The 22,006-nt window shown below is 42.9% G+C and overlaps 1 protein-coding gene and 1 non-coding gene across 2 annotated transcripts in view; both read left to right on the top strand.

Moving 5' to 3' along the window:
* Positions 1–22,006, top strand: part of EBF2 (EBF transcription factor 2) — a 286,143-nt gene that overhangs the window by 203,159 nt on the left and 60,978 nt on the right. The gene's annotated exons all lie outside the window — the stretch shown is intronic.
* Positions 19,585–19,691, top strand: LOC134407705 (U6 spliceosomal RNA). The gene has a single exon (XR_010026057.1). It is a non-coding gene; the product is annotated as a U6 spliceosomal RNA (small nuclear RNA).

Genomic DNA, 22,006 nt, shown 5'->3' with positions numbered 1-22,006 from the left:
TTTGCCAAGCCAGAGTAGTCCGCTAGCAGCCAATGGCCACCCGTTCCCTTGCTGGGCCCCCATTTTGCAAAATAAAAAATGTTGGCTCAGCTTTTTCCTTAAAAGTAATGTTGTGTAAATGGTGTCCTTAAATGGGCCATTTACACAACATTACAGGCATTCATACCTATAATGTTACATAAATGGCTCCTTTGTGGCCACCATTTATGCCCCTGGCCGATAGCTGGTTGGCCACTGTGTGAACAGAGTGCTGGACTAGATGGACCCTTGGTCTGATCCAGCAGGGCACTTCTGATGTTCTTAATGTTACTTTTATGGAAGGACCCAAGCTACCATATTTTTTTAGCAAAATGGTGGCTCATGAAGCACCTGAGGACCATGCACATGGAGCTTGCACATGGAGCCAGAAAGGAACAGACAGATGGCAGCAGCTCAGAGAGCACCATGCTGTGTGGTTGTGGGTGAGTTTGCACATCTGTATCCATCACCATAGTTCTTTGTTTAGGAGCAAGACCATTTTGGAGGAATTCCACAATCTTTCCAAAATGTGCTTTGTTATGGGATAGGTCCATTGAAGTCACAATTGTCACATGACCAAGGGCCTCTTTGATCAACACTGTCATTAATATTCTATCGCAGAAATTAATTAAAGCCTAATACCACCGTCTTTTACACGTTTGCATATGTGCCAAGTATTTACCAAGGGCAGTCTCCATTTTGGGACCCCTTTCTCTGTCCTTATTTTGCCGTGCCACTGAAATGTTCATTGTGCAAGCTGTTTGACTTGTTATTCTTCAGGGTTTCAACTCCCACCACATGATCTTTAGAAATTGAATATCTGAGTGAATGGATGCATCTAGTGCTCATCCATGCCAACCATGGGTGGGCATCCTCTGGCCTGCAGAGGTTAGCCAACCTGCCTGTGGAGGCTTGGCCTCCCTCTGTGGGCTATGGCCATTCCCCTCTCCAATGGGATGGCGAAATGTACAAAGGGGAATCCCATGTTATCTCCAATCACTGATGGGAGATAACAAGAGGATTCCCCCCAGGGGAGTAGTGGTTGCACATTCAGATAGAGCTTACAGGAGCTCCTTTAAGGGCAAAGGAGTGGGCTTTTCAGGGAAGGCAAAGGATGAGCAAAGCTGGGCACCTGGCTAACTGAGCGTCACCTACTTAGCCTCCACTCCACAAAGGGAGGAGGTGCAAGACAAGTGAAGTCCCCTCACCAATGCATTTGGTGGATGATACACCTGGTGCACCAGTCAGGACAAGCTTCATCCAAGATAGTTGGTACTGTATCGAAAGAAAGTGCCTAAATGGTGGGATTGCTGGAGGTCAGTTGCCCCTCTTACTGTGCAATTGGGTCAGTTGTACATTTGAAACACATGGGATTGCCACCACCTTGCCTTTTTTGGACAGCATCGGAAGACATTACATACACTCCATTTAATGAGATTTGTTCTCAGAGATCCAATGATGTTTAATTGCAGTGACTGCTGTGCAACGGGATATGGCCAGAAACTGCTGAGATGAAGCAATGCACCTCAGGACATTTCATCCAAAGCAGGAGATTCCTGTTGACTGAGGATTTTCTCTGCTGAGGGATCATCTTCATTTGATTGCCTCTGCAAAATATTGCACCTCACTGGAAACAATAAAGAAAGGAAAGATATATTGTGTATTTAGAATAGCCCTCTGCGCCTGCTCGTGATGGAGATGAAAGGACGGAAGCAATGTCCATTGTACATTATTGTGATTAGGAGGGGGCAGAAAAGTGTATTTTCCCCTGCATACTAAATCAAGGGGAAATACACATTACTGGAGACACCAGGCTGCCACTAAAAATGGCATCCCTGAGCTTAGTTCTTTTTCAACCTCCCCATTAATATAGAGTAGCACTTCCATTGAGAGATGATCAGTGATTTTGGATGGAAAGCCATCTCTAGCAGAAAAAGTTACACACACACACACACACACACACACTTATACTTCCTGTACAAAATTATTATTATTATTATTATTTGCACATACTCTCCTTGTGGACATTTTCCCCATTTCTAATTAATCATCATCATCATTATCATCATCATCATCATCATCATCATCATCAAAAATTGCAAACATATTGACCCTGTTCAGATGACACACTAAGCCACAAGTGGTTAAGCATTTTGAGCTAAACATTATGGCTTAGCATGTCGTGTGAACCATTCCGAACCACGGCAACTACATAACCACAGTTTAAACCCGCTCTCTAACCATTTGCTGCCAAAAGGTTAGCAGCCTAACCATGGCTTAGTGTGTCATCTGAACAGGGTCAATGAATGGATAAAATAGCAGAAAAACTGTAGTTTCAAAGTTGTGAATATCTTTTTTCAGGTGTCAGTTCAAAGATGCCGGTGTGTTTAGTGTATATATAGTTTTAGTCCATCTGCTTATGTCACTATCTCACAACTCTGTGTAACAGTTTTCAGTGCCTTCAGGTTTTTTTAAAACAATTTCCTCCTTAAAATTTAGACAATGTAAAGGGACAGTATGCAACTGAATGGTCATGTCTTTAAAGGCTACCATAAAAATAATTTTCAAGTACAGCTTTGAACATGTTTTAAACGTAACATTTAAATCACTTGAATCATTCCCCAACCTGGTATACTCCTGTTTGTCTTTGAGTAGAAATCTCAGCATTACAGATGATTGGCCAAGTAGCCTAGGCTGATGGGAGTTGAAGGCCTTAGCTAGACCTACCTTTTAATCCATGACGGAGGAGGGAAGATCCCGCAATGTGATTATCGCGAGATCCCTCCTCCGTTTACATGTGAGGTGCAACGACGTCAGGAGGAGACGCGTCGTGCCCATCATTTTTTTGAAGCGACAGGAGTACACGAGCACCAAAAGGTGGATTTTTTAAAAAAATACTTTCATTTCCCCACTCCCCCCACCCTACCACCGATGGGTGCAGTGCTGCGCCCCGTGCATAGCTCCACGTGAGGAATCACATGGAGCTGGGTCAACCCGTGGCAATGAGCCACATGTTCCACAGTCTCGGGCTGAGCCCGAGACCATGGAAAAACCAGGCCCAAAGTGGAGGGCTCTATCCTGGGGCAAGGGAGGATCATCCCTCCCTGATCCCAGGATCCCCTGTGCATCATGTGGACACACAGGGACGATCCCAGGGTTCGCTCTGGGATAAAGCTCCGTCTTGTTAATGCCGAAGTCTAAAAGATCTGGAGGGCATCAGGTTGGGGAAAGCTTGTTAAACACAATTCCCTGGGAGTAAGTCTCCCTAAATTTCATGGAATGTACTTCTGGCTATTCAAGCATAGGCTTATACTGTCAGGTTGAAATACTATATACTTTGTATTAAGTCCCATTGAATTCAAAAAGTGCTACCTCTGAGGAGACATGCACAAGACTGCACCATAAATGTGCTTTATTCCTCCCTCCCCCATCATATATTTCAGTTGAAATAATTTGGGCTCTTGGGGATATTTGAGATATTTATGCAGCACATAAAATTAACATAATATTTATTTATTATTTATTTATTTAAAACATTTCTTGGCTGTGCAACCCCATCTAAAGCCAGTTATAATCCTTCAGCTGAGGTACTTGGTTTCCCAACCCACAGTAATTCCATCTTCTGGATTAAGTTTCAGCTTGTTCACCCTCATCCATCCCAAAACTGCCTCCAGACACTGGTTCAAGAGGTCCACAGCCTCCCCGGGATGTGCAGCTAGAAACGAGAGGTAGAGCTGAGTATCGCCCCCCATACAGATGACACTTCAGCCCAAACCTCCTGATTACTTCCCCAGCGGTTTCATGTAGATATTAAAACGCATGAGGGACAATATAGGACCTTGAGGCACCCCACCCGCTAATGGTTATGTGGTGGAATAGAAGCCCCCCAGCACCACCTTCTGAGACTGCTCCTCCAAAAAGGACCAGAACCACTTTATAACCGTGCCTCCCAAGCCCAATTCAGATAAACGATCCAGAAGGATACCAAGATCAATGATATTGAAAGCTGCCAAGAGGTCCAAGAGAACCAACAGGGTTGCAATCCTTTATCCATTCCCTGGTGTGAGTCATCAACCAGGGTGACCAAGGCTGTTTCCATCCCATAACCAGGCCTGAAACTGACTGGAATCCAAGTAATGGATCTAGCTAAACATTTATGTTTATTTTAATTTTAGTGTTGTAGACATGTACATATAGTAATAGACTATTTATCCCATTTACATTGCCTCTTCCCCATTCTTTTTTGTTCTTCTTCTTGTTTCTTCCCTTCCCTTCCTAGAATAGATTGTAATTCCCTTAGGGCTGGGACCTTTCCTTTCATTATATGAGAAACACCATGTACATGGGTGGTGGTGATGATACATTAAACACGCTAACTCAGATTCCAGTTGATGTAGAACATTGTAAAACTCCCATGTCATCAGAGGGAGGGATGTAATTTTTGTATCTGTGGTTCCACACTCGGAACTGCACCCACTTGATGAACTATGGTGGAATGGCTTGTGTCAATGGCATTCATTTTAGGAATTCTCATCCACACCACAATTAAAAACACGCACAATCCTTTGCAGATTGAGGAAGAGTGGGATAAAGAGTTTCCCTCATAAAGACAAAAGCTCTTTGTCTTGTGAGAAATGGCTGGAACACACGGTCACAACTCAATGCATATCAGTGCACTCACTGGCACTGTCTTTGGCTTGTGAGCAAATCTTCCACATGTCCTGAATCATTTCTCTTATTTCCTTCATGGTTCTAATTTGGGAAGAGGAAGGGGCAAAGGACATTTCCTGCAAGTTGTTAAATTAATCTAGTTCTGATCCTCTAAACTACTTATACTCTAATGGAAGCTTTGCAGAGACTGTGGAATGGGTGAACGGGACATTTTTGAATTGGACGTTTTTCTCAATGCATTTGGCTTCGCTATAGTCAGGTTTCACAACAGTGGAGCATATAATCATAATATCCCACTCTATTTCTACAGAAGGAAGGAATACAACAATCTCTTCAGAGGGTCTTCAAGATCACTTGTTATGGCAGTATAGATAGTGTGTGTGTGTTAGGTTGTTTTCTCTCTGCCCATTTATTTCCACAAATTGGTACAAAGGATGGATGCTTCCCGTGTTTTCTTCCTGCATGTTTGGTGGTGTGTTCTCACAATACTTAGAATCATAGCTAGACCCAAGGTTTATCCTGGGGTCATCCTGGGGTCATCCATGCCTGCTCCCGGGATCCCATGTGTGTAATTTACAGGATCAGAGATGACCCCGGGACAATCCCAGGATAAACCTTAGGTCTAGCTAAGGCCATAAAATTATAGAATAGTAGAGTTGGAAGGGGCCTATAAGGCCATCGAGTCTAACCCTGTCAGGGCTGGGCTATGGACAATCATCTGAAATGAGCAAGGATCTGGGAGCCAGGAGCAAAAAGACAAGCCAGTAGTTAGGACCAAATACCAGGAGACATGAGAGTGGAGCAAGCAAGAAATCAGTACAAAAGGATAACAGCTGTTTGATTGCTGTTCTTATTGTGTTTTATTGCTTTTATTTCTTATTTGATTTATTGTCATCTGCCATCTTGAGAGGGCTCCTGCCCTGAAAGGTGGCCAAGAAATATTTTAAATAATAAATAAATTAGTATACAAACACACTACAGATCAGGGAGACCATGGCAGGAACCGCACCAAGCAGGATATAGCACTATGAAAGCAGTATGAAAGTGGCATATGGTCTGCGTCAATGGGCCCCAGCAGTTGTCAGTGCAATTCAATGCTGCTATAAAGCAGTAGTGTGGCTCTTGCTGCTTTTATACCACTTTCATAGTGCTATATCCTGCTTGGTATAGATTTGATTCCAACCAGGTCCAACTAGAAAAGGAAGCCCTCTTCTACTCCTTCTTTTGAACCAGGATCCAGTGGTCAGCCTAGGTGAGTGGTGAGTGGAATCAGTCTGGGGCCTGGGGGACCTTCACAGAGAACCTGACACCTGCAGTTCATTTGCTCACCACAAGAGGCAGCCATCCACAGATCCCATCAACTCCTGACACTGGTTTAATGGTGGTCCAGCCGCTCCACCATATTGGCTCTTCACAAATATATTTATTAGCTTGATATCCCTCATTTCTTCCACAATGGCACTCTAGGCAGTATGCATGGGGACAGCTTCCTATCAATGTTCTGACCAGATCCAGACCTGCTTAGCTTCAGCAAGGTTGCTGCCTGTTGCGCCCTCAGGCCATCTGCTTTGTATGCATACCAGCAACAGAATAAGAAATTGCTGGAACTGAAATCAATTTGTAAACACATTTTGGAAATGCAGAAAATGTTCAGCCTTTGACCCAGGTCTTAATATGAGCCAGGGCTTGCACATGGATTCTGCCTTTAGTGCCAAATAGAAGAAAGCAGAGTACTTTACGTATGCAGAACAGATTTTCTAAAAATGAGTTATTCCATTTTATCCCACCTTTCCTATAAAGAATGCAACACAGTGAATGTAGTTGTCTCCCCACCCCACATATTGTCCTCACAACAACCCTGTGAGATAGGTGAGGATTCAGCCCAAAGATTACCCAATGAGTTTCATGTCTAAGTGGGGATTAGAAATTGTGTCTCCCCAGATGTAGGCCCCCCAAACCACAGTCTTACTTGCAGGAGAGGGGTCGCTGTGGGGAAGGGAATGGGGGCACCTAGTATCACCCGGACACTACCAGTAGCAATGTTCAGGACCGAGGAGGTTCCGCAGGTGCTAGGGAGAGATGTATCATGGTGGCCCAGTGTTCCTGGCCATTATGACAGTATTATATCGAAATCTCATGAGGATTTCCAGGTCTCATGAGATTTGGATAGGGGAACAATACTTTTCCATAGCTCATATAAAGCTTCCCCATACATGGCTTGGCTTTAGTGAGCTGAGCAGACATCACCACAACCCAGCTACCATCAATCCTGGACTTGTTTTACAGTTTGGCTGATTGCTCAAAGTTGAGTATTTTTAATGCTTTTTAATTTTGCATAGTGTTTTTAATGTTTTTAATCTTTGTAAACCTCCCAGAGACCTTCAGCTATTGGGTGGTATAGAAATGGAATTATTATTGTTGTTGTTGTTGTTGTTGTTGTTGTTGTTATTAGGCTCTGGGGAAGTATATAAATGTAATAATAATAATAATAATAATAATAATAATAATAATAATATATCAGTAAATTTATTGAAGGCAACCAAATACAGCTTTTAGCCAATTAAGTACACAAAAGTTATACACAGAATATAAAAGTGTGTCATATACAAAAATAGGTAAAATATAAGTGTTAAAACATACATGCACATACAACTTAAACCTTACATCCCAAGGCAGGTCACATGAGTTTGTCTAAGCTGAGCAGCCTTCACAGCAATTTTGGCTGTGTTAAACATTACAAACGTGTCTGTACTGGACAGTAGATATTTGACCTTGTCCATATCACTGAGGCTAGGTATCACTCTTAAGAGTTTCTCTAAATATTTCTTTTCCTAGGTGTTTCATGCAGTTTACAGTGTAGCATATAGTGTATGGTGTGCTCTACCCATTGGCTGCCGCAGATGCATAGGTAATATCATTATTATTATCATTATTATTATTATTAATAATAATAATAATAATAATAATAATAATAATAATAATGATAATAATAATCAACCACCATCTGGGTTCAAGAGTATGCCAGGCATTAGCTGGTCATCTAATTGAGGGCCAGAAGGAATGTTTTCATGTTTTGTCCAGGCACATAGAACACCTGGTCATACCTTTCCACACAATGACAAGATGGATTATTATACATATAAACTAGTGCATACATTTTTTTGTCTTAGAGACATGTCTCAGAGACATTGGGTGGGGGCGTATTTCACCAAATTCCTCTGTAAGTGGCCACCACCCTAGCAACTCTAGGTCACCCTCTGAAGAGAGGGCATGACATTGAACTCAGAAGGACAGCACAAGCCAATGGCCAGCATCTACAATGAGGAGATGGGGAAACTCAAGGAGAAAGTTCTCCTAATGACATCTTGCCCAATCCCAACCCCCTCTTCATACTTGGAAGTGGCCAGGTTGGTGAAAGTGCCCAGGAGCAAATCATTGCCTTCTCCCGAGATCTGGGATGGGTTGAAATTGTACTCAAGTAGGTTTTCGAATTAAATGCTCCTTTGACCATTATTTAACCTCCATTGTTGCATAAACTTCCAAGTGATTAGCGTGCGTTAAAGATGAACTAATCCCTATTAACTACTCTGTACACACTCACAAAGATATTGTTCATTTTATCTCTTCCTCCCACAAGAGAATCCCCCATTAATATCTCTGGGAAACGTGCCTAAATGGGGAGAGAGAGAGAGAGAGCAGAATGAAGCGCGGTCATAGGTTGTTTTTCTTCTACCCATGTTGAAAATAACAATAATAAATATTAATATCTCACATCACTGGAACTAGAAAAATATGTTAGTGTAACTGAAAAAGTTATAAGGGAAAGTGCATTCGGAATTTCATATTGTTTCCAGATGTCCAATACCATAAAGATTCCCCCCCTCCAACTCTTGGAACTAGAGCTATGTGCAAATTGCCTTTTGAGATTACCCACAGAGACATTGGGTGGGGGCGTATTTCACCAAATTTCTCAAAGGAGAGGAGAAATTCTCCAAAAGCTTCTCAGGATGGGTCTCAACATTAATACTATCAGGTAGCCCAGGTTTCCCCCCCCCCTTCCATGCTCCCACCCCATCCCTGTTTTGCTGCAAGTGGCAGCAAGTAGCAACTGTGTTGGCAGCCATGCTATAGGGAAATCTGCCCCCTTGGAGGCTCACCAGATTTCACGGCAGCACCAAATCGGCTTGCATTTGTGAGCCAAGCTATAGGTTTGTTCCTAAAATCTGGGAATTTTTGCTATTTACACAAATTGCTATTGGCACAAAGTAAAACAAATAAACCAACCAACCTGAAAAATCCATGACCTGACCTAACTCAGGTAAAATGAGAAGAAGTCGCGGGGGGGGGGGGGGAGCTAATGGATGCTTGGCAGGCTTCACCCCCCAGATGGATAACTTCAGCATCTCTACCTAGCCACCATTTTGAGACCTCCACAATGAAGGTCATTTCAGGGCATTGTGAGGGGAAAGTGGCAGCCACCATGCACACAAACATGGTGGAGACTACTCAGAGAAAATTGTGAGGGGGAAATGGCAGCCATTACACACACACACACACACACACACACACAGAGAGAGAGAGAGAGAGAGAGAGAGAGAGAGAGAGAGAGAGAGAGAGAGAGAGAGAGAGAGAAATAGTGGAGAATATTCAGAGAAAATTGTGAGGGATAATGGCAGCCACCCCCCCCCCCCACACACACGATGGAGAATATTCAGATAAAATTCTGCAACGTGGTTTTACTTTTTGTAGTACACTGTTTGATACCCATATATGTAAGTTAGTACTAGGGGTGTATGGGTTTTGTACAATCTGTTCTGTCTGTGTTTTGTGGATTGACAGTTTTTGGATTTCTCAGAGAACTGGCTTTTCCTGGCTCTCACAGATCCCATGGACCTTTTTTTACTTTCCCAAATTTTCTTCAACTTTTATCATAGAATTTATTTATTTTTTAAAAAAACTAGCTGAAAATGCACAATTCCCCCATAGGCCAAAGCATGAAAATGCTCATTTTATGAGGATTTGTTCAGTGTGTGTGTGTGTGTGTGTGTGTACATTTGTGCAACTGCAAATTTGCACAATTGCAAATTTCCTGCATTTGCGCAAATTCACATTTGTGCAAATGGGGGAAATGGGGGAGGGGGATCCAATTCCATCAATGATGGAAGAAAAAGCACTTGGCAATCTACAAAACTCAGATGAATCCACACACCCCTATTTTGATCCCAGGGATCTTCCGTGAAAAGACTAGTACATTTGTCCATTTACTAGTCTAAATGGACAAATTCCCTGATCTATCATAAGGCAGCAGCTTTTCTTCCTATGATGCATATGGTCAGACTTCTAGAGGAAGCAGCCACTAGGAACACCTGCTTACATGCCTCTCATGCATTGATGGTACAGGCATGGAGATGCTCTCAGTTGGCCTTAAGGGTCATGAGGCAAGATACTTTCTTAAGGCCAAAATAGTTGTTACTATAAATCTGTATCTAGCAGCCAGCAACATCTTTTTCCTCTTTCTTTTTTCCTCTATGGTAGGGACAGGGACACCCATCTGGACAGGGATCCAAACTTGGGACACGGGTTAAGATCTGGATCATGCCCCCTACACCTACTCTAGAGTAAAAACGAAAAGCTAGACACACACTTGAAGGAACTTGAAGTTGTGTAAGGTCGACACTATTTGCAACTTTAGGTCCATGTCAGCACCTTGAACCATGCCTGGAAGTAATGGAAAGGCAGTATAAATGCCAGCACATGTGTGCAATCGCCTTTCAGTGATCTATTCCTGCCTTTTGAGCAATCATCAAGGGAAGTCCTACAAAGACTATATTACAGTCAAGTAGTCTCAGAATTCTACTGAAAAAAAAATGAGCAACACTTCAGACAGCTCCAGTGGGCAAGAATGCTAATAAAGGTATTCATCCCTTCTAAAGTTAGCCGGCCATGGGATGAACGGATGGACAGGATGAAAGGTTGCCTCGCTCTTGGTGTTGTGTGTCTTGAAGACCCTCAGTCTGACATATGGCTGTGCTGTACAAGAGATCCTTGCCTATGGAGTAGCCATTCAGCAGTTATTGTACTAACAAACCTAGATCTCCAGGGATGTCACTCCAATGTCTTTCCCCAGCCTCAAATACCCTGAAAGAAAACAAAAGCCTGTCATGTTTTATGATGCTGGGTGAACAAGTGGTATTGATGGATATGCCATCAGAAGGACATTGGAGAAAGAAGGGAGGAGGGAGGGGAGCATCTAAATGGTTAACAAGGTAATGGTAAGAAATATTGACCTTGATTTGTTTAGCTAAGATGTAAAGATTTCTGAAGGTCAAAGGTTTCCTTGTGTAGTGTTTTGGAGTCTAACTGTGCCTGACCCTCTAACATTAAGCTGCTGTGGCCTGCAGTTTTGAAGAGTGAAGCGAACCAGGGGGAAAAAGAGAAGGGGGAGAGAACAGGAAATGGAGTGAGGTGTTTCAGGAAGTTGTCAGGAGTTGACTGATTGATTCCAGATGGAAAAGGTCACCCTCCATGACCCAGGAAATACTCACTGGGGAAAGCAGTTGGCTGGTGAAAGGGGAGGGCCTGGGAGTTGGAGTCTGGTGGAATGTCCGCTTCCTTCTTTTTAAACAACAACAAAAAAAAACCTGTGGACTTTTAACTCATTGGTATAAAACATGCTTGATGGTGGTCCGTATTTGGCAAGAAATTGTATGGAGCTATGTCTGCATTAAATGGGAATTTTGTATCCATAAGGCTAAGCATCCTTTCACTATAGTATGGAGAATAAGTACACCAAAGACTTGTAGTGTGAAGGAAAGCTAAGAGCCAACTTCTATGAAAAATAGAATGGCCTTGGTGGATCAAATAACTTGCACATTTGTCTCACACTGTCTCCAATGTTGCCAAGCCACAGGGGCATTGCTTGGCCTGGCCCTGGGGCCCTAGACCTGATTCGATTTCACAGGGACCCAGATGTATTCATCAGAGACTTGAGTGTCCATTGATGCCTTTGGAAAAAGGTCCCCCCACCAGCTTTGTCATCGTCATCATCATCATCATCCTCATCATCCTAGTTTTATACTGCTTAAAATCCTAAGATCTCCCAAAAAAGAAAGTATGAAATTAATAAACAAACAGTGAAATAAAAAGAAATGCAACAAATGCATACAAATATTATGACAAGGCCATCATAAAATGGAGCAAAGTCATAATTCCCATTACAAGACAGGGGAAGCCTGTTCAAATAAATATGTCTTCAAGATGCGTTTGAACCTCAACAAACTTCTGCCTTTCACACAACACGCTGGGGCAATTTTCAAGGGGAATTCCATATGGCGAGGGAAGGGATAACTTCTCCCTTTCTCCTCCCCCCCCACAAAAAATATATTTTCCCCTACCTAGCAATTAAGCTTAAGAAAAGGAAGAAAGAAAACTTTTTTCTCCCATTGATTTTTATTTCAGATGATGATGATGATTTGGGTGAGAAATTTATTGGCGGGTTTTGCCGCTTGTGAAATTTAAATAATTCCTAGAATTTTTTTTCTAGGTGGGTGTGGGTGGGGAGAGCTGCTGAAAGCTTGATGAAGCCCACCCCCTGGATGGATTTCTAATTCTGTAGGGCTCAGGTCACACTATGTGAAACTGCACCTATTTTTAATGGATCGTCATAATTTTAATTTATTGCAACATTATGCTGATTACCTTAGATTCAACAATGGCAGGGAGAGTAAAAGAAACTGATGCATGTTTATGCAATTGTTTATTTAGTGATTTGTTTCTTTCATTTGTTATTAACTTCAGCAAGATGATACCAGACATTATTTCCTTCAAATTCCTCAGTAAGATTAAAGGTGTTGTTGTTGTTTTTTAAAAAATGTCAAATTTCCAAATTGAAAATGTCTAAAATTGCATGCCTTGAATGCCCGCCCCTCGAACACACACATGCGCATGCATTTGAAATGCGTGCAACGTTGGGTGCTTCCAGGTGAAGAGGTCCTAGTGCTAATAGTCATTATGTAGCTATTCTGTCTATTTTCCTTCATGGGTTCTCTGTGGTAACAAACAAGGCAGAAGAGGTGGGAAAACACAGGAGAGTTATGGGTGGAAGATGGTGATGTCTAGCCCTGTCATAAATAATGCTGAAGGGCATTAGACTAGGCCTTAGCCCAGAGGTGGGGAACCTCTTTCAGCCTGAGAACCAAATTGCTTCCTTTTGGGAGGAGGTTATGTTACACAGATAAATATTGTACTGGAACAGTCTTCAATATACACTGACACACATGCTCTTTTAAATCATTTACCTGCTTCATGGAAATCAGCAAACAGTCAGCATAAATGGATTCTAGACAACCTCTTGACAGACCACACATTGATATTACATCCCTTTCTGGTCTATAATGCAATAAGACCTTACAATGCATTCAGTATTTGAACCGGTGGCATATAGCCACCCTCCAAAAAATAAAAAAATTAAAATGGATGCTTATTTGGATATTTGGTCCACTTTTGTTGAAACCCATGTATGATTGCTAGAATGTTGTGTGCATTTCATACAAATCCACGTATGTCTATTTTAAAATGGGGAAAATTGATAATATTAATATTAATATTAATATTAATATTAATAATAATAATAATAATACTGCCAGTGGGTATCATGTTGGGGACCCATTTGTAGATACCATTGGAGGGGCCTGTGGGTACCATGGCACCTGGAGGCCTGCATTAGGGACCCCAAGTTAATGGGCCCTGCCCACTGAAGAGCAAGGCATCTGAAAAAATTATAATACAACAATATATTGTTTTTTGGGGGGAATCTAATGTTGTGCATAATGGAAATGGCCCTTTATGGGCCCTATTGTGTGCAACATTAGATCTACAAAAATACAGAGCCCCCATCTTCAGTAAAAATGGAAGTTCAGATGGAGGACAGGTGACTGCTGGGCACAAGTGGACAGGTCTGTTAAGTCCCGGCTGTTGGGTGCTCAATGTGTAGGGGCAGTGGCTTGCCATTGTCTGGATCAGTCTGAAGCAATCTGATCTGGATTTGAACAGATGCCATCTGAATCACCCTGCTTCTAATCCAAAGCAGTGCACAGCCCTACTGTGAACCCTGGCTCCACTACAACAGTGGAGAACCCAATCCTGACAATATTTAATCTATACCCTTGAAAAAATGGAGATGTGTATTCAGAGGCCTCAAGGTTGGGTTTTATCTGTTCCTGCAGTAATATTTGTAGATGTGTTAGTGTGTTTTAGATTAGGACTTCACCCATCCGTTGCAGAGAGGGAGCTAAGCTAGCCTACTTTGGCAAGGATGTTCCACAAGCCTGGGAACATCCACTGAGAAGGCCATCTTTTGGGTCACTACCAAATGTGCCTACCAAGGCAGAAGTACAGAAAGAGTAATTTGTCCCTTAGATACTGGAAAGGAACTTGGTTGGGGAGGAAAGTGTAGGAAGCAACAAAGACAGAGAAGTAGGAGTGTTCCTCCCTCAACATGCTCCTTAAAAAGAAGAAGACTCCTTCCTGCACATTACTCTGTGTTTTGAATTTGAATAAAGTAGACCCATAAAAACAAACAAAAAAATGGCCTGCCCCATCACATGTACTTTGGCTTCAAACCTCTGACTCCATGAATGTTTTGGATACCCTATTTCTCCCTCTCCCCCTCCTCTGATTCTACAAATTAAGCTTGCCAATATATATTTCAAAATCTGGTTGTAAAATGTATATTAGAATGTCATGTGGTTGACTGTATATATGCTTCCATCCCAGTGGGTGTGTATAATATGGTCTCTGCTTGTGTGTGGTTGGATTTCTGTGTGTGTGTGTGTGTGTGTTGTATGCGTGTGCAATACTATACTTTTTTTGATTTACATTTGGTTACAATTTAAAATCTTCTCGTAAATATTTCAGACACTGGAATAATTCAGCCTTATTCCCTCGCTGCTGTAGTGTGGTCCAGGCGGGCCAGCGAGAGATTAAAATTTATTTCCATTGTTTAAGAGAAAATAATGAAGTGCATCTGACTAGGCTCTTTTAGGTCACGGGGGAAATGTTCACTTTGGAACAGAGTCCCAGCTCCACCCAAACGCTCAATGATGAAATCTGTTGGCACGCGAAAGCAACACATTTTGCGGCAGGAATGCGAGGGGAGCACTAATAGATGGGATGACAAGCACCTTTTGGAATGAATTAAGTTTGCCTTGAGAAAGAGGGAGCATTCCTTCAGTCAGCACAACCATTCTCCCAGAGAGCAGGTTTCTTCCTTGTAGGCCAAGAACAGTTCGTCAGCAATTCAAACCAGAAATTCTCTTTCCGAAAGTGGGACACATTAGCTTCAAGAATATCCCCCTGCACAGGGGTTAGGTTGTATGTCAGCTCACGGCAGGGGTGGGGAATCTCTTTTCTGTTGAGGACTGGTGATGTCAAGGGTGGCCATGTTTGGGTACATCCCAGCAAGGGCCCACTGACAACACACACACACGCACACACACACACACACACACACACACACACACACACACACACACACACACACACGGAGTTGCTCCTTCTCTTCACCATTGCTTGTTCACCTCTGTTCCTCTCTGATCCAGACAACGACCATGGTTGGAAGGAGCAGCAGTAGATGCCAATGGCCTGGTTCAGACTTTAATGCATTCCCGTAACCGTTTTGTGGTTAAGCAGCATGGTTTAGTGTGTTGTCTGAACCAGGCCACTGTCTACTTACCCACTGGCTCTCTGCCTATCAAGCAAACAGTGGTAGCAACTATGAGAAAGACTATGAGGAGCAAAAGCAGCCAATGGCAATGGGAATGAGAGGGTAGACCCACTGCGGGAGGGGTCCATTGAGGGTGTCTTGACCAAGGGCCTTCAGGAAACTGGAGCCAGCAACCTGTAGGGAGCTGCATACTGGCAGAGGATTGGGTAATAGACAGTGGTGGGTGGGGCCGAAGCCAAACGTAGGCAAGGGAGGAGCCAAATGCAGGTAGGGCAAGCCCTTTTCTCTTTTACTTTCTATCACCCTCTGCTCTTCCTGCCTTTTCTCTCTCTACCACCACCAGCACCCCTTTCCCACTTTTTCCTCTCCTTGCTAGCTGCATGAAATTAGACCAAAGGATGTATAGGTTCTTCACTCCGGCCCAGGGAAAGGGGATGCTTCCAAAATTCTTCTTATCTGAATTTCTCCATGGACTTCGGAGGTTTTGATTACCTGGACTTATTTCTGAAGTGGAACAGATGCATTAGGAATTCTCCATTGTTCATTCTCTCTCTCTCTGTGTGTGTTATTGTGGGAGTGTGATAGTGTGTGTGTTCCATTGTCTCCAAATTTTGTGCATAGTATTCTGCATGTTCACTTTGCCACAGGTTTCACTTCCTTTGGTTCCATCATGTTTCTTTCCCCTTCTGTATGACTATGTGCACTGTTAAAACACTGCAAAAAAGCAGGGGTAATGAATTTGGTGACAATTTTATGCATATTTTTATTAAGGTTATTTTGGTTTGGTGTTTCATCAGTGTACAACGTCACCTGAGTGCATCAGCAAAACACAGCACAAAAAGAATGTTGATGCAACTGTGCATGCGATTACAGAGAGGTGGTTTAAACACTGCAAAAACAAAACAAAACAGGAAGGATGGGCAAAATAATGTAACAAATGCTATGGATGCCTGAAAATTATACAAACAGGGAGATGAGAGAAGAAGCGGGGATATTTCATCAGTCCTTCTGAAAGAGTGGTTCACTTTTCCTCTTCCACACCCATCCCTTTTCCTTCTATGTTGTGACTTTTTAGACTGTAATCCTTTGAGCAGGAACTGCCTTATTTAATTGTTTTTAAGCTGCTCTGGGAACCTTTATGGCTGAGAAGGAGGATATAAATTGTGTGTGTGTGTGTGTGTGTGTGTGTGTGTGTGTGTGTGTGTGTACACACACATGCAGTGGAGCCTAGTGGCTCCAATTTCGATTGGGCTTTGAATTATTTATTGATTGATTTAAAACATTTATATCCAGCCCTATATCAATAAGATCTCAGGGAGGCATTGATTCTGGATTTCAGTCAGAAGCACCCAGAACTCTAAACGAGCTATCCAAGGTACTGGCCCCTATCCCCAAAATAGGTTCAGCACCTTGGACAGCTCCCTTAGGGTTCTGGTTGGTTTTGACGGAAACCCAGAATGGATTCACCACCCCACTGAAATCAGAGCCGCCAGCCTCCACTGAAAGTATGATATTGACCGCCTTGTGTTAGGATCCAAATGTTAACCTTCACTGAAGTTCAGACATTTATGGTAACACATACACAAGCATGCCATTCATACATGGCTCTCTTGGCATATGCTTTTTTGATTTTAATCAATTCCAGATTACAAAAACAAATGTGTGAAGAGACCCTGAGGATAGTATTCCAATTCTCCCCTAAAACGAGCTTATCTGATCTCCTTAATAAAGTGTGTTCTGTATGTAACTTGAAGACCTTGTCCCCCTGAGTTGCAAGGTGTGCTGTAGCTCCTTGCTTGCACATTTAAGATTTCCAATGCAGTTAATATCCTTTAGTCAATATGGGAGGACCCAGATTTGTTAAGACTGTAAAAAAGAGCAATGCTCTATCAGATAAAGTTCCACCTAGACAAGCATCAGTTTACTCTCAGTGGCTAGGCACTAGATGCTCCCAAACACCCTGCTGCCAGAAGTACACAGCCTCTGAACATGATATAGCTACCACATATATTGATGTATGAAATGTGTAAAATCAGATCTATCTGTGGATTATTAGGGGCCTTTCATTCCATCATTCACACACATATGAAATCAGATTTTTGTTTTGTTTGTTTTTTCCTAAATTTGTGCATGTGCAAAAATTCACTAATCCCCTCCAAAATGTGCAAATTCACCCCAAATGTGCATTTTCATGCTTTAGCCTATAGGGGGAAATGCATATTTTAAACTTGGTTTTGGGTGTGTCTGAGTTTTTCTATGACAAAGTTTGCACAAAATTCACGAAGCTTTGAAAAATAGTCCATAAATCCACAGAATCCACATCATAGGGGGAATGCCGGTCTGCTACGGAATCCACAGGTCAGATTCATAAAAATCCAAACTCATTTAGTCCTGTTGCAGATTTCTATGACATCCCTAACTGTCATGGTTAAGAGCTGTTGATAGCCTCTTCCTTTTCCACAAATTGATATAATCCAGGGTTGGGGGACAAATTCATTCTGTTCATATTGTGACCTGACCTTATTTTGCACTTTCAAACCAATATACCTACAAAAACTCAGTTATCCTTAGTAAGTTCCAATTTTCCAGATTGGAATTCTCTAAGCAAAAAATGCACACACACACACACACACACACACACACACACACACACACAGGTAAAAAGAACATGGTGTGTGTGTTAGGCAAAATTGTGTACAAAAATACATGTGTTATAGGAAATGTGCACCCAAAAATTAAAAAAAAATCATGTGAACTTAAAAAGAAAACCACAGAACTCAGTGTTCATGATGAACCACATTTAAGACAGGAGGAATGAGACATGGGTAGAAACAAAACTGAGAGATTTTTCCAATACAATCCCCTTTTAAATTAAAATAAAACAAACAACCCGAACAAACACATGGTGCACTTTTTACAAAAGTGGAAAAATAATTCAGTAGACTATGTAATAGCAAGCAATGTAATTTGGAAATTATAATTTGGTATAGGGAATGCTGAGAATGGTCGCTACCATTTCATACAAAAGGAAAATGAATTACTCCAAAATTATATTGTGGCGGAGACATACATTTGACCATTCTGCCCGTAATTTTGTATAAATTGGGCTATTTACAGCTTCCTTTTTATGAAAATGACTACTTACATCAATAGATGAGCCACCAGCCTTGCCCTCAATGGCAGCTCGTGGACTGGGGGGATGCCTGTGGATCACTTGCTAGGCGCCCATGGACTGTGTGACAGCTTGCATAGCACATGGAACAGAGTTGGGAAGCCAGTAGGGCTTGGTGAATGACTCCCAAGGTGGGATCCAGTGAATTCACTTATCCCTAGAGGAGGTTTCTGGTTACTAAAAGTTGGCATTTTCAAAATCATTCCAATGACTTTGAGCCAGCCTGTCTATTCTATTGATTTTGGATGCTTGCTAGTCATTCCATGCTGTTTCAGTGCTTTGAGAAACTATACACAGAGTCCTTGGCTTTAGAAACAACTGCCTCTTAAAGGTGATATCCTGTAAGGTTGCTGATGGCTGTGCTACCTATACGTGCATTGAGAAAAAGACTTTGCCCTACACATATAAGACCTTCTCACTCCTTTTCAAAAAAGTCTATGCTGAAGGAAGGGAGAGCAGAATCACACACTCTCTGCTAGGGGTGTGCACGGACCCCCCGCTCTGCTTCTCTTCCAGATCCGCGATTTGCGGATCGGGCCGCTTCACTCCGCCCCCGCTCCGCCCATGCCCGCTCCACTCCGCTGCAGAGCTCCGGATCCAGATCGGAGCTCTGTTCCCCCCCACATAGGCTTGCATTAAGCTAAAAAAGTATACAACTTTTTTTCTGTGAAAGTTAGAAACCTCACGTTTGGCACCATGACACCTCATGGAGGTATACACATGCACGCCAAGACTCAAGGCAATCCCATCATCCCCTGAATTTTGGAGAATTTATGAAAATCCAACACCCCATTCACACCCCTTTTGATAGCTCCATCAATTTGCACGTTAAAAACCTCAAACTCGCCACCATGATAGCTTATCCAAGGATGCACACGCACGCCAAGACTCAAGGCAGTCCCATCATCCCCTGATTTTTGGGGAATTTATGAAAATCGGGCACCCCATTCACACCCCTTTCGATAGCTCCGTCAATTTGCACGTTAGAAATCTCAAACTCGTGCTCGCTTCGGCAGCACATATACTAAAATTGGAACGATACAGAGAAGATTAGCATGGCCCCTGCGCAAGGATAAAAAAAGAAAACAAAAAAAAAAGAAAAAAGAAAAGAAATCTCAAACTTGCCACCATTATAGCTTATCCAGGGATGCACACGCATGCCAAGACTCAAAACAGTCCCATCATCCCCTGATTTTTGGGGAATTTATGAAAATCCAACACCCCATTCACACCCCTTTCGATAGCTCCGTCAATTTGCATGTTAGAAACCTCAAACTCACCACCATGATAGCTTATCCAGGGATACACACGCATGCCCAGACTCAAGGCAGTCCCATCATCCCCTGTTTTTTGGCGGGGCTTAAACCTGCAGACATCTCAATGTGGCCATTTCAAAGGAAATCCCAACATGCCATGAATTGGGGAGTAGAGATAAACCTATGAATCTTCTTCCACACTTGAAAAATGGATTTGGAACTTCCAAAACTCCAAGTGAGCGCAGGAAGGACTTCTCCCCTGAGTCAAAGCCAGACACACACAACATCCCTGCGAGGCGGGCAGGGGAGGAGAGAGGGAAGGCAGGCAGGCAGCAGACATTTCTGGGGGCATAAGGAAGTGAGCCAAGGATAAGCCAGTAATGCATATAAAATGGAATAAATAAATAAATAAACAAAGGAGGGATGGAATTAAAAGCAGCAGTGTTGCTGAATAAACAACAAGAAGAACTTTTTTTAAAAGGCTATATCTCTCTTTTACCAGCAATATGGGGACGTGCCCAGGGGAGGGGGAAGCAGCTGCCAATTTGACTGGTCCTAGTGACCAGTCTTTTAAGAAGCAACGCTGTCAGTTCAACTCATGAAAGCCATTGCTCCACCACGAGAGCTCTAAGGAGTAGAACTCTCACTTCAACTCATGATAGGCATTGCTTCACCGGGTTACTCTCTTTGGAGGGCTCTGATGGCCCTCCAAGTACAGGAGAGAGTGGGGGCACGTCCACATGGCATGCCCTAGGGGAGCTCATCCCCTTGCACCACATCTTTTCAGTTGTTCCTGAAAGTTAGGGTGGGTAGCACTGCTGTGTGTTTCCTATCTGTTAGTATGATTTCAGGTTGTGTTAGTGCATTTGGTGGAGCTACTGTTTTAAAAAAACACTGGGAAAACTCCGTTCAGAGTAGAAAGAGAAGTTTCCCAGAATCCCAAGTTACCTGTTTTGCCTATCCCCTCCTCCAACTTTGGGATCATGTGATCATGACCGGGAGTTGACTCAGCCCTTCGGAAAAGGTATTTTTCCCATCGGTTTTTTAAAAAATTCTAGCACACGAACCGCAGCACGCAGAGAGCTGCGAGTAGGCTCAAAATGACCCCCATCCACAACTCTCCAAGCACAAGCATTTTCAGAAAGATAGCTTCAAAAACAATACAGCTATCCCCCTTTCTTTTCCGCAATGCAATCCTATGGGCGAAATGTTTCAAGATGGTGATCGGATCGGTCCGCGGAAACTGGAGCGCTCCGAAAATGGGTGCTTCTCTTCGCCTTGCTTCTAGGGGTCCGCGGTCCACTTCTACTCCGCCTCTGGGCAAGGCGGAGCAGGCCAATTCGCTCCTGCTTCTACGCTTCTAATCGGAGCGGAGCACATGCCTACTCTTTGCCAGCGACCACACATTAATTGGCTCTTGGAGCATTGAGCACACATGCAAGAAACCTTGATGTGCATCACGCTCTGTAATACTGGGGTCAGTTGGCTCCATTCCAACCAATGTGAATGGGAAATAGGGTCACCCAGAAACAAAAGGGAGGATGCCGCCTTCCCAGGGAAACCCCGAAGTATAATAATAATAATAATAATAATAATAATAATAATAATAATAATAATAATTCTTATGAATATCCTGCAATAGGGGGAAACATGACACCCCCAGGGGGAAATAGCAAACATGCACAGACTCATCTAGGAGAGCCACAGCTGTTTCATTAACTCTGCTGCCTTCCCCAGAGCTCCCAGTGATGGGCATTCCTAGAGAGCCAAGCATGGAGAAGCTATTGGGGGTGTTGACCATAGGGCCCCTTTTGCTCCCCTCTAGGAGAGAGAGAAGGCCAGTGGTACTGCTAGTGTCGAGGGTCAGCCAGGAGCGTAAGCAGAAAAGAGGTGCATAGCCCTCTGGAACATTCACATAAATGGCCAGGACTTAAAGGGACAGCAACTCTTTCCTTAATTCATTGCGATGTGGGGTCCCACTTGTAGGTTGGGATGTGGCAGGAATCTGTCCAGAGGGCAGAGCTTGCTGACCTTTCATCAAGTTGGTCTGCTGGACATTAGCTCATTTCCCCTTGTTCTGGCCCGTCTCAATCTGCATCAACTTGAGCCAGGTCATGAATTTTCCATTTTTTAAAAAAATGTGTAAACAAGCATTGACATAAATTG

The sequence above is a fragment of the Elgaria multicarinata genome, chromosome 12, assembly GCF_023053635.1.
Source record: "Elgaria multicarinata webbii isolate HBS135686 ecotype San Diego chromosome 12, rElgMul1.1.pri, whole genome shotgun sequence".
Taxonomy (NCBI): domain Eukaryota; kingdom Metazoa; phylum Chordata; class Lepidosauria; order Squamata; family Anguidae; genus Elgaria; species Elgaria multicarinata.
This window is presented reverse-complemented; position numbering and strand designations above follow the sequence as displayed.